Source organism: Apteryx mantelli, chromosome 2 (assembly GCF_036417845.1).
Source record: "Apteryx mantelli isolate bAptMan1 chromosome 2, bAptMan1.hap1, whole genome shotgun sequence".
Lineage (NCBI taxonomy): Eukaryota > Metazoa > Chordata > Aves > Apterygiformes > Apterygidae > Apteryx > Apteryx mantelli.
The window spans coordinates 4,461,179-4,473,368 of NC_089979.1; the positions used below are offsets into that span (position 1 = coordinate 4,461,179).

Below are 12,190 nucleotides of genomic sequence, written 5' to 3' on the forward strand. Positions count from 1 at the left end.
AACAAGACCCAGATCCCTGAGAGGTTGTATCACTGCAGTTTCCAAGGTTTGGCCAACCCAATTACACTGGTATCACCAGATGCTTGGGGTGTTGTGAGGTCTGGTGCCTGATTCATACAGACTAATCTCAACGCCTGCTTCTAAAGGCTTCCAATGAATGGTTTGTACCAACATAGCATATAAAAAGCCTAATAACAGATGACAGACCAGTTATGTCAAGAATGCATCACAGAAAGGTGATCCATGACCCAGGGAAAGCACTGGTTTAATTGCTGTTGTGCAAAAGCGCCGGAGAAAGCTCTGTATTAGCTACTACATGACGCTTTAACATCCAAGCACTCAAGTGCTTGCATCACCTTACCCAAGTGAATGACTACCCACAAACCCAGAAGAAATCTAACAGCATTTAGGGCATGAAAGACGCACGTTGTTTGGCCACACAAAGAAATCTGGCTCCGTTCCCAGGCAGAAAGAAGTCCTAAATATAGGTGTGATTAATTTGCTGTGAATAATTCAGCATTAATGATTGCCCTTGCAGCTTCCCCAGTTTCTGCTGGTGTTCTCTGAATCTCTCACAGACACCATCTGGTGCATGCCCTGCACAGTGCATCTATGCCCATGCACACGTCCCCTGCACAGTGGGCGCACAGAGAGTGGGGAAGGATGTGCACACCATGCAGCAAAAATCCCGGGATGAAATCTGAGCCCAAATATGACCCAGCCAGATCTCTGCAGGAGACGAGTGCTCTCTGACCTTAGAAGGGCCACGGAGAGGTGAGCGTCCTGCAAGGCCTCAGCAGTTATCAAGGCACTTCAATCTGGGCATGAGAGGTGGTGACCTGTAGGTCTGGAAAATGCTGATCTGCATGTGCGTACATGCATGTTTAGGCAAAGACACTGCACACTCATCTATGATTGAATGGCCCATGGGGCCTATTTCTTTAAGGCTGTGCTTTGTGACCACAAAAGCAAACCAAATCGGCATCTCCTATTCCCTTTGGCAATAGACACAGCCCTGGTCTGAGCCTAGAGACAGCCCACCTGGGTGGCCATGTCCACAGGGCATTGCGCAGGGGCACTGGACCTCCCTTGGTCCATCCTCACTCCCTCCTTCCCTCTCCCCTTGAACCAGCACCCGGGTACAAACGGCTGCCCACAGTGGGGGAAGGCCAGGCTTGTGCTCCCAGTCAGGTGTTGGTGCAGGTGAGAAAGCAGCTCTCTGAGCAGACAGGAGGGTCAGGCCTCCAGCATATCCACGTCCAGGTGATGAGCTACACACAGGGTCAACTTGGGCTCAGTATGCACCCCCTCTTTTAGTGCTAGCCCTCAACCCTCCTACCAGTGGCTGCCTACGTCACAAAAAAGCATCTCCCGCTCCTCTTCACTCCTCTCCCTTCCCCACCCCTTCCCTCCACCCTGAAGACATCCTTTTACCAAAACGAGCCGTGGAGGCTAGAAAAGACACTGACGTCAATGTAAAAGTAAACCAAAGAGGTCTGGTTCCTGTATTACTGTGCCGGGCTGAGCGCTGGGGAGTGAACACGCTGTCGAATCTGGGAGCGGGCTCAGAGACCGGCAGCTGAGCTTTCTCATTCAAGCTACGTAAGTACCGGCTGCGGCGCGCACAGGGCTCGGAGAGGCAGGCAGGCAGCAAGGGGGAGAGAGAGGCAGTCTCAGCAGCTGCAGCTCGGAAAGGCAGCGTGCTCCGGTCCCAGCTGCATGGGCTCTTTGGAAGCCATGTGGACGGGGACGGGACTCCTTGCAAGCCGGGTTGAGTGCAAAGCACGTGGGTTTTGAATCAGTTTGCTCCACGCACTAAGCAGGCAGTACGATGTGGATGGGAATAGCAATTTCGAGGAGCAGCTCGCACACCAAGTACTGCACAGGTAGGGGAGGATCGGGAAGTTTAACAGCCCAGCATCAGCACAAAGGGAGAGAACATCTCAACGAGGGAAATGTGGCTATTTTTCCTAGTTGCTGAACTGGCCCGTTTGGATGCCAGATAAACTTGTACTGGTCTGTTATCTCAACAGGCTATGGATGTGTGAGGACACTCACATGACTATAAATATAAAACAGGCTGCAGGCAGAGCTGTCCAAGGGAATTCTGTATGCAAAATTGCTTATGCCTGGTATATCTTCATATACTGCTTACCTCTGTCAAGTGCTGCTACATATACACTTTGGTATCTTGCAAGTGACACTGCATAGAGACGCTGAGCTGGGTGCAAAGGGTTTAGACTCAAGCCATGAAAAGGTGGTCTGAGACAGAGCAAGATGAACTTTGTAACACAGGATTAGGAAGAAGAAAACTTCCCCCAGGGAAATGGTATGGAAATACCCATACTTCGGGCACTTTGACTGTGGATGGAAGAAAGTGGCAGGGCCAGAACCAGCTTGGGTGGGAGGAATGAATGTCCTGCTAGCCCCATGAGTGAGCCACTGCCAGCTGAGATGGGTCTGCTATAGCTCGGTCCATCCAGTATAGAGAGCATCGCTCGTCCTTTACACAAACTATACTCGGCAGTAGAGCGTGATGAATTGGAAATGCAGCTCTTCGGACTCAGTTCAGCTGTGTTTTGGTAACATGGGGCGCCTTTTCTTTCAACATTTCTTACATGCCAGGGCTAATTTCTCTTCTTAAGCTAAAAGCCTGCCCTTTTCCTGAAATGGCAGCTTCTTCAGCAAAAGCTAAAACTCCCCCATTCGGAAATGAAAGAGAGTGGGTGCACAAGTTAATCATTATTACATGCATGTGACAGTCGCAATTGAAAACCACTAGGGCAAAGGCTTCTGTTGCTCATGATTAGATACAAATGCTGCATCTCAGCTATTCTATAAATCCCTCTCTGAACAGAGATAAAGGAAAGCTGGGAAAACACAGAAAAAGGAAGCAAAACCCCCGTCATCTCCATGCCTGTGTTATGGCACTGGTATCATAGCATCTATAGGGCACAAGTGAGGGCAGAAGTGTGTCTTCAGTGGGAACCTTTTTTCCCAAGTGAGAAACTTTTCTAGCTTCTCTGAATGCAGAAATTTCTGCCAAATCACAAATCGGAAAGCAAATCCCCTTCTTTTTTCCCTCCCTATTTATAAGGGCACATGGCAACCTAGCAGCGCAGTCAGCCAACTACTTTATTAATCAATTGATTTCACTGAGGTTTTGCTTAACTCCGTTTCAGCCTCCTTCCCAATCTCACCAGTCTGTCTGAGACAACATACTTCATACAGACAGGGAGTCATTTCTTCCCTCCCCGCAGAGCGCAAAGGCGCCAAAAGCACCCTACAAGTCTTCCTTTCCCCGTTTCAAAGAAGGAGGCAAAGGCCAAGGAAAGAATTGTACATGAAACATCTTTCACAGCACGTTCTCCCGGAGACAAGGCAAGCAAGACGGGGAGGCTGCTGAACAGAGCAATAAATCCCACCGCACGCACGTACAGTGCTGCAGCATCTCTGCTCCCCGTTACGTGCTCGTCCCCAGGGTTGCAGCGCAGTCCGCCAAGTGCAGGGACATCTTCCAGGATCGGGAGGTTCCTGGAGGGATGGGAGATGTCCTGCCCCTACGGTCTCTTTCAGGGGGGAGACCAAACCCTGCACTCCACTTTTTCAAAAGAGCTGTGAGATTTTGGCCGTCTGCACTTTCATCAGCTTGAGACATTGAAACGGGGATCTTTAGTGGGCAGGTGCTCAGCACGTTCAAGGAAACCTCACCCTTTAAGGACATGTGAATCCTGGCATCTAAAAATGGAGACATCCAAATTCCTGAGCCCGTTTTTAAAATGGGAGCCAAAAATCCCCCATGGGAGTAGTGCTCTAACAAACACACAAAGTGTACATTGTTTGGACTTTCCTTTACACCAGGGACTTTTACAGCAGGTTTCTATAAATGCCCAGTTGCTAGGTTTAGGGAGAGGTTAAACAATTTATTACCTAAACGCGCGTGTTAGCGAACATCCCATGACATCTAAGGTAAAGTCTACAGCCCCTTCTGAGGAATGTCTGCAGGTTCTTCGCAAGCCCTTCTGCAAATATTTTAAGGACCCTGCCCTCCATTCTTGCTCTCTCTTTCTCTCCCTTCTCCTCCTGTTTTCATCTTTGCATTTTTCTTTGTAGCTTTTAGCTGTAGTTTTTACTCCATCTGGAAACAACCAGTTAAGGATACCTGCACAGAGCAAATCCTATTGAATTCTTTGCAGAGAGAGACTTCCCTTCCAGTAAGTCTGAGAGAGTCAAGGCAGAGCCCAGCCAAGTATGACACAGTCCAGAGGCAGAAGAAGGGCTGAGGTGAAGGATGAATCAGTGAAACAGAAAGGTGAGGCCCAGGGCCAGAGCAGACTGGATCAGTAAAGCTGTGGTTTAGATAGGGCTAGGCTGAGCTGGGCTGTGACATGCATAGAAATGATGTCACCCGTCAGGATGGCGCTAACCAGGGATGCTGCTGTTCAATCTCAGTGTGATATTTACTGGGGTCGATATGCCATTAGTGCATAAACACAGAAGAACTGAATTCGTTATTACCTCTTACACATAATCCATAAAAGATGTGTATCTCATCTATCAAAGCATCAAAAAGTGCCACTACAGCTGTTATCACACAACAGAAAGGGCAACTTCTTCCACATTGGGGGGAAAAGATTTACTGGTAAATGTTTCCTCTTCATAACTTCAGCCACTTTCTCTCCAGATGCCTGCCTAAAAGATGGGGCACAGAGAAATGCCCCTAAGGATAATGCATGTGGGATTATGGCTCCTGTGGTGGTGGTCCAGTAGACAGCTCCCCATCATTGCATACCTTGAGGTTGTCAGCCTTCTCCATGGGATACCTGGAGATATGGATTTGGGTCTGTTTGGGGAGCTGCCCCACAGTGAAGCCATCACAAGCAGACTTTGGCCTCATGGGTGAGGACCATCTGTGGATGCTGTGGAGGTTGGCTGAAATTCTGTTTTATCCAGAGCACTAGACAACTACAAAAAATTATCTTAAAGCAGCTTGTGCAAGCCTGAGTAGGCATTGGCAAGGTTGGCTATGAAACTGCACTGAGCTCTGAGCATGCAGACTGGGGCAGAGATCATTGCAGGTGTTCGTAACCCAACTACACACTCTCAGAGCAATGTTTCCAGAAGGACAGAGTAAAGTGGAAACCTGGAGCACAACAGGAGAGGATGCTGAGACAGGCTCAGCAAGATGATCAGCTTTTTGTATGAGATGAAGGGGCTTTCTGGAGCTTGGGTGCAGAGGACAGGAGATTGCCGATGGATGGCTTAGGTGGCACACGGTGGGCATAGAGCTTCACCAGGCAGAGCTGCTATCGCCCAATGAGCCCCTCTGCTCAATGGAGTATACGAATGTTTGTCTTACTGGTCTACCTGCTCTCCCATCCCCTGCTCCCCAATCATGCTGCTGCCCGGGTCCAACGCAGGCCTGCTATTGCCTGCACGCCGACAGCCAGGGGGTGGATGGTGTGAACCGAGCCACACGGAGTACACCGCCTCGCTATAGCTGACACTACCTGACTTGTCATTACCCGTGTCAGCAGGGAGGCCAAGGCATTAGAGCGGGCTCATTAGCAGGACATTAGCTGGGCTCAGTTTCATCCTCACCCCAAGGTGAGGAACACCCATCCTCACCCATCCTCACTCTTCTGGCAGGATGGAGAAGGAAAGTTGGGTTATTGCAGCTGGGTTTTATCTGCTTGGCTCTTATGCAGAGTTGCAGCCCCCCAGTAGCCAGGCTGGCTCCTTTTGCCCTGCATGAATATGCCAAGAAATATATCTCCAAGATAAATCCAGGCTGCCAAGCAGCGTTATGCTGTCTCCAGCAACCAGTTATGTGGATAAATTGATTGTCATTAGAGTGATGAAGTAGCTCAGCAAATAAACTTTCAGGAATGAAGCAGCCCATTTTTCACATGCCAGGCTCAAGGTTTCCTGCTACTTTCATCAAATGCACAGAAAGTTGTCTCCAGGCTGCACTGGTGCTAGAGACACAGACTTGTGAAGGGTGGAGCAAGCCAGTGAGGGATAGAGATATATAATACACCGCTAACTTCACGTTTGCACGCTGTTGTGCAGGCCAGGTTGAGCAGGTAGTTTGTGAAGGAGTCCAGGGCTGAGCCACAGAGCAAGGTTACACAGTGTGCAAGGTAAGCCCAGGGGGACAGGGCTGCTTCTGAACTACCTTTTCTCCCGCTGCCCACAACGAGGTTCAGCAATACTGGGACTGATGCACAAGCCTTATATTTCCCACCCATGTCTCAGCAGCACAAAGAAAGCTGGTTGTCACATCCCACCATCGCATGAAGTACCACAGAGTTCATCTCGACTGGCAGCCACCTCAGAGGATACCCAGGACTGAAATAGCAAGGGACAGACGTCAGGAGCCAGAGACGTGGGCAGGAGAGGAAAAGGAAGGGGTGTCATGCTGCCTAGATTAGGCCTGTCTCATACCAGGGCTCTTAGTCTCCCACTCACAACAGTATTAAGTTCACTCAGAGAACCATAGCTACTAAGACACTAGCAGTAATAAATCCCAACAGTATGACTCCTCGTGAGCAGCTTACCTAGGAAAATGCATAATTGTTTTAAATGCACTGATTTATTAATACACTCGAGATGGCTCCAGCCATTAGTTCTTGCCCAAGGGAGCTCAGCAGTGGAGCTCAGCTTCTTGACTCACAGTATATGACTGATATGATATATGACTGGCTGTGATCAGATGGCATATCTAAAAATACAGAGCCTGCGGTTTATTTTTCTTGGAAAATGGAAAGACACCCAAAGAAGCATAGCCCAGTTTAGCAACCGCAGCAGACAGGATTTTTGCTTTAAAGAAGCATGCAAAATTTGCCCAAAGGAAAGTGCCACTTAGGTTGTGTTACAGCAATGTGGTTAACTTGCAGCCCAAGTGCTGTGGGGGGATCCTCTGGCTGGCCAGGCCGGCCACTCTGCATGACAGAGGACAGCAGTTGCCAATCACATATTCCTGCCTCAGGAGACGTGAGGAGTAGGACCTCTCTGACCAGAAGGAGTTCTCTACCCTGGAACCGCCAGGGACTGGGTTGGTCATTTAGGCTACATCTGTACTAATGAACTAAGCAAGCCGAGGGCATGGGCTAAAGCCCTGTCTGCACAGTGTCCTTGTCACCATGCAGGCTAGGAGGCCAGAGACATCCCACTAAAAACACCCGCTTCTCTGCCTTGGCTGGAGGGAGCTGGGGGTGACTCTCAGACTTCCAAAGCCAGGTGAGATGAAACCACCTTGAGCTGCTCCAAGGAAAGCTGCCTTGGACATCTCTGGAGCTGTTAGCAGGTCTGCCTTCGGTCATTGCCTCTCTAGACTAAACAACCCCAGTTCTGTCCATCTCTTCTGGTGGGACATGTCTGCTGGACTTCAGGTCATTCCCACTGCTTTGCTTTGGACCTTTTCCAAGGCAGACAGAGACACACGCCCCTTTTATTATCTCATCCAACAGTATTTATTACATCTAGAAGTGTTTTTCTGGAAGAAAAATCCCTCCAGAGGATGCAAAAGACCATGGTGCAAGGGTGTCAAATAGGTGACACCCAACACCTCACAGCACCTCCGGTACAATGGCAACTGAAGCTATCTGCAATGAGGCAAAGCTACAGAAAGGAATGGGTGACTGTTCAGCAGTGGCAAGTTGCACTTTTCCTCCTAGCAAAAAACTTGCTTTGAGCCCATAAATGCAAATTAGGGTCTCGTTTTGAGCCCATAAATGCAAATTAAGGTCTCAGTTTTCCCCACATCCCACCATTCATGGCCCACATCTCAGAGAGTTCAAGGCCTCCTTGATAACCTGCAATGTGAAGCTGTTTCTGTCTATAACCTTGTCCCAGGCAGGGAAAAAATCCCCAGGAATTTCTGAACAGTCGCACTTCCACCTGTCTCGGCTTCGCAGCAGGTCCCCTGTGTGCAGCAAGCAAACCATCGCACCCAGAAAAGACAAGTGGGGGTAGGCACAAGAGGAGCAGGAGTCCCATGGTTGATATTGCACACAGCAGTGTTACTGCAGAGGGGAATGTCTGAGGATTAACAAGCTAAAATGTGGTAGGTTTCAAATGGCTGAGAAATTCTGCAGAGGGTCCTCATGGCCAGGACAAAAGGATGTGCAATTCTGCAGCAAAAAGCATCAGCATCAGAAACGGTGCCTGTTGTATTTTCCTGCCCGCTATTTGCCTTTAAGAGAAAATTGATTATTCTGACATTGCAATTTCCAGTAAGAAAACTCCTTAAATTGCATGTGTAATTCCCTCCTTCACTTCCTGAAAACTTTTCTTGAAAAGGGCATCTCTGCACCTTGTGTTTATAGGGGTCATTTCAACAAAAGGGAAACTGAGGCACCTCCCCAGAAGGTGGCTCTTTGCCCCTGATGAGGCCCCTCACACAGGGCTCGCTGCAGGAGCAGAGACTGCCTGCAGGGACTCAAAATGTAATTCCAAACAGCTGAAAACACAAAGGAAAACACCACCTCCAAAATAACAGACAAAAAATCAGCAATTGTACCAGCTTCTTCCAGAGGCAGCAATTTTAGGAACCACTTGTAACTAGGCAGCAGCAGCAGCAGGGTTTGTTTTTTTTTTTTTTTTTTCCAAATGGGGCCCTTTCTTTTCTTCCTTTTCCTCTAGGGTTTTTCATCACAGTGGAATTTCCTATCACAATCCATTAGATTTATGCTGCCCTGTTCCAGATCAGAGCATCGCTGAGCTCTGTGCATGTCTAACAAAAGACAGCCCTGCCCTGAACCACTTGCAATCTCTACAGACCAGGCAAACAAAGAGGATAGCAGAGAGAGGATTAGTGTGTCCAGGTTGCAGAGAGCGAACAGGGAGGAGATGTGACTTTCTCTAAGCCCTTTTAGGACTGTGGGTCCAAAGACCAGATTTTCTAAGTTGCAGGTGTTCTTCCTCCCGGGAGCTGTGATTCTAAATGGCATTGAGGCATGGGCTAGGATGCTCGTACAGCAAAGGACCTCTGCTTGTTGAGCAGAGAGTCCCGTAAGCATCCTGCTCCCCTTTGCCAGGTTTGTGCTTCCTGACAAATCAGAGCAAGTGGAGGTACCAAAGTGGTGCCCTTAGACCTCTGCCAATTCCCTTCCACGGGTCTGTGAATGACCCTTCTGTCCTCACCACTCCACCAAGATGGAGAAACTTCTCTTGCCTGGCCCATGCCCAGGACAGAAGTGATCTGACACAGAGGAGTCTGCAGGCAGATGGGCAAGAGGGAAGCAGCCCCAGTTAGCACCTCTGTGGCACAGCATCTGCTCAGAGTGAGCTCTGGGACCTCCAGCCCCAAGCTGCACTGCACTCCTGCCACATGCTGGGGTGGGCAGGGCTGCCCCAGATCGGGGGGAGGCTTTAGGCACAGCTGGACTCTCCTGTGCTGTCTTGCAGGTTGCAGCTCATGTTGAGTTCCAGGTTTTCCTGCTCAGCTCGGCCACGCTGTGCTTCCCACCTCCCTGAACTCAAGAGCAGAGCGCCAGAGAGCTGTCTGGTGACTCTCTCAACAACCACAGCCCAGTGTAGCCATGCCAAGTGTCCTGCTGACTTCTGCTTTGCAGCCCTCCAGCCAGAACTGGGCAAGAGCCACTCCGCAGGGCCCAGCTCTGACCTCCTCAGGGCATGTGTGCCCAAGCAATGCCAGAGCCTTGACTGCCTGCACAGCCTCCTCCTCCAAGTGTCAGTGTCCCTGTATGCCCAGTGACAAACAAATCCAGCAGGAAATACTTTGCTGGGAATGGAGAGAGCTTCGCAGTGAGGTTGTGACACTGGACATCATGTTCTTGGCAATTGGCTCCTGAATCTTTAAAAAAATAGCAAGAAAAGAACAAGGAGTGGCTGTCAGCCAGAGCTGTTGGGGGGATGAAAGGGTTGGAGTGGGATCCCATGAGGGACCCCAACGGAGGCTGGATCACAAGGGGTAGTGGAGACATAACAGGCCCTGTTGGGTGCCCAAAGGGTCTCTCCAGCTCATTTTGTTGGTGTGTTGACTGAGGAACCTTGTTAGAAACCTCACTGGCCTAAGAGTGGTGGTGATCTGGGCAGACTAGACTGTAGCGAGGGATTTGGACTCATCCCCACACAGCACATTTATACTAGTACAGGGCACATCCAGCTTTACATTCCTGGTCATGCAAGAACTGCAGATAGGCAGGATCAAGTGTACTCCAAACCAGTCATCCAAGAGAGATCTCAGGGTGGCCCAGAGGAGCAGCTTGCTCTTTCTGCTCTGCAGACATCTTCATCTTTTTGAACTCAGTAGACCCACCAGCAAAAATGCCATAGCCTGGGGAGAGAAATGCAGAGGAAGGCAATGATCAGAAGAGTAGCTTCCCAAAAATCTGGCAGGCAGGCAGGAAGGAAACTGGCTCTTGCACACTTTCTCCCCCATGCCTGACTCACTCAATGGGAGCTGTGACTGTCATTTGGGAAGCACTTGTCTTTCACTGTCCCTCATCAAACAGACAAATCACGGCTGGATTCCATCAGCAGAAGCCCCCATGTGGCAGCTGTCTGATCTCTCTTTCTGTATAAACACACAGACAGGGAGCTTGTTCAGAGGCAGGGCCATGCGCTAATGGTCCCTCTGGCCTTTGCAGTCCTTTGAGGATGGTGACTGACAGCCCAGCAGGCTCTGGGAACTGACTGTGATCTCGGAGCAGCGCTTTTGTAGGGAAAGCCAACTGCTCTCCACTGATGCAGTTATGTTAGGTGGGTAGGGCTGCCTTTGAGCGCTGCTGAGCTGGAATTACAGAGGCAGTTGGATCATTTTTTTATGGTTGGAAACTACCTCTACTGCCCATGCTGAGAGCCAGACAATCAGCCCTGGAGATGCTGAATGTGACCAGGAGAGAGCGATCCAAGTCCTCTTTATCTGGGCAGAAGATGCTCATGTTCCCTTGCCCCTTTTGTGTTTCTGCCCCAGCATCACATCCTGCCATCAGGAGAGGGGACAAGTTCTGGGGGACAAAGTTTGTCTCTTCCCCACAGGTTTTGTCTAGGGCTCAGTAAAAAGGGCTCTGATCCTTCCCTACAGCCCCTCCAAACTTAGAAATAGCCACCTTAGAAATAGCCATCAGGAATAATAGTGCTTCAGAGTTCAGATCCCAAGGGATTATGAAGCTATTCCTTCCCCAGATAGCCCAATGTGGCACACCTGGATCATCATGTCAGAGAGCAGCAGAGAATGACTATTCAACAGCTCAGCAACTAAAGCTACATCTCTCTCTGCTTGGATCCAAAGGAGCAAATGCCATGAGCCCAAAGTTGACTGCTGACTCTCTTGGATCCAGGTGTCAGACCCAGACTTTAAGGTTTTTTCAGCTGGGCTTCCCATGGACTCTACTAAGGAACCCAGACAAATCCCAGATCTGCTTTCAGAATCCACCCATTTCCTCACTATTGCTTTCACAGAGCCTGGGGTGAGAGAGGAGCAGAGCAGCAATGCGAAATATAGGCTGCAGCCCACTACATAGCAGGTCTCCCAGCACAGCCAGCAGGATCCATTTCCCAGAGGCAGCTGCATAGCAGGGCAGATCCTGATCTTGGTGACATGGCCACTGGTTCCCACAGAGGCACAGAATGGCCCCAACCATCAATGTGATTGAGCAGCATAGTTCAGGAAGAGACTCCAGCACCGACTGGTTGTGGGTCAGGAGCTGCCAAAGGGGAGTGTGATTTCTCTTTGTGCACCAGCAATGGAACAGGACTGAGTGACATGAACTCTATCAAGGAGTAACCACAAGGCCAGATCCTCTGTGAACTCCTTTTTCCTTGCACAACCTGCTGTGTCCTCTCCAGCCTCTCTCTCATGGACACTGGGTGCTGCACCCATCTCAGTGTTGGCATCCCTCCAGGGTCCAATTTTGACTCGGCTAGAGTAAATGGAGCTCATCGAGGTGAATCCAGCCCTTGAGCCCTCTCCCATCCTGTTCCCAAGGCCCCACTAGCAAGAAGATTGCCACCCACAGCACAAGCAGGGTCAGGGCTGGATGTAGGATGAGGAGCCAGGGGTTCTCCCTGGCCTTTCTCAGTTCCACTAACTCAGAATAGCTACAAGTTGTTTCAGTCAGATATCTTCTTCTCTCCCCCTTCCTCACTGTCGGAGTGGGGAAAGTTAGGGCAGGTGCTTTAGTCCATCAGGCAGGAGCTTGGCACCTGCCAGACCCTGCCC

At 49.9% G+C, this 12,190-nt stretch overlaps 1 protein-coding gene across 1 annotated transcript in view; it reads left to right on the forward strand.

The window, feature by feature from the left end:
• Nucleotides 1-1,521: 1,521 nt before the first annotated feature.
• Nucleotides 1,522-12,190, forward strand: part of GPR20 (G protein-coupled receptor 20) — a 28,414-nt gene continuing 17,745 nt past the window's right edge. Inside the window, exon 1 of the mRNA XM_013953278.2 lies at nt 1,522-1,602. The gene's annotated coding sequence lies outside the window, so the exon portion shown is untranslated. The remainder of the gene's footprint in view (nt 1,603-12,190) is intronic.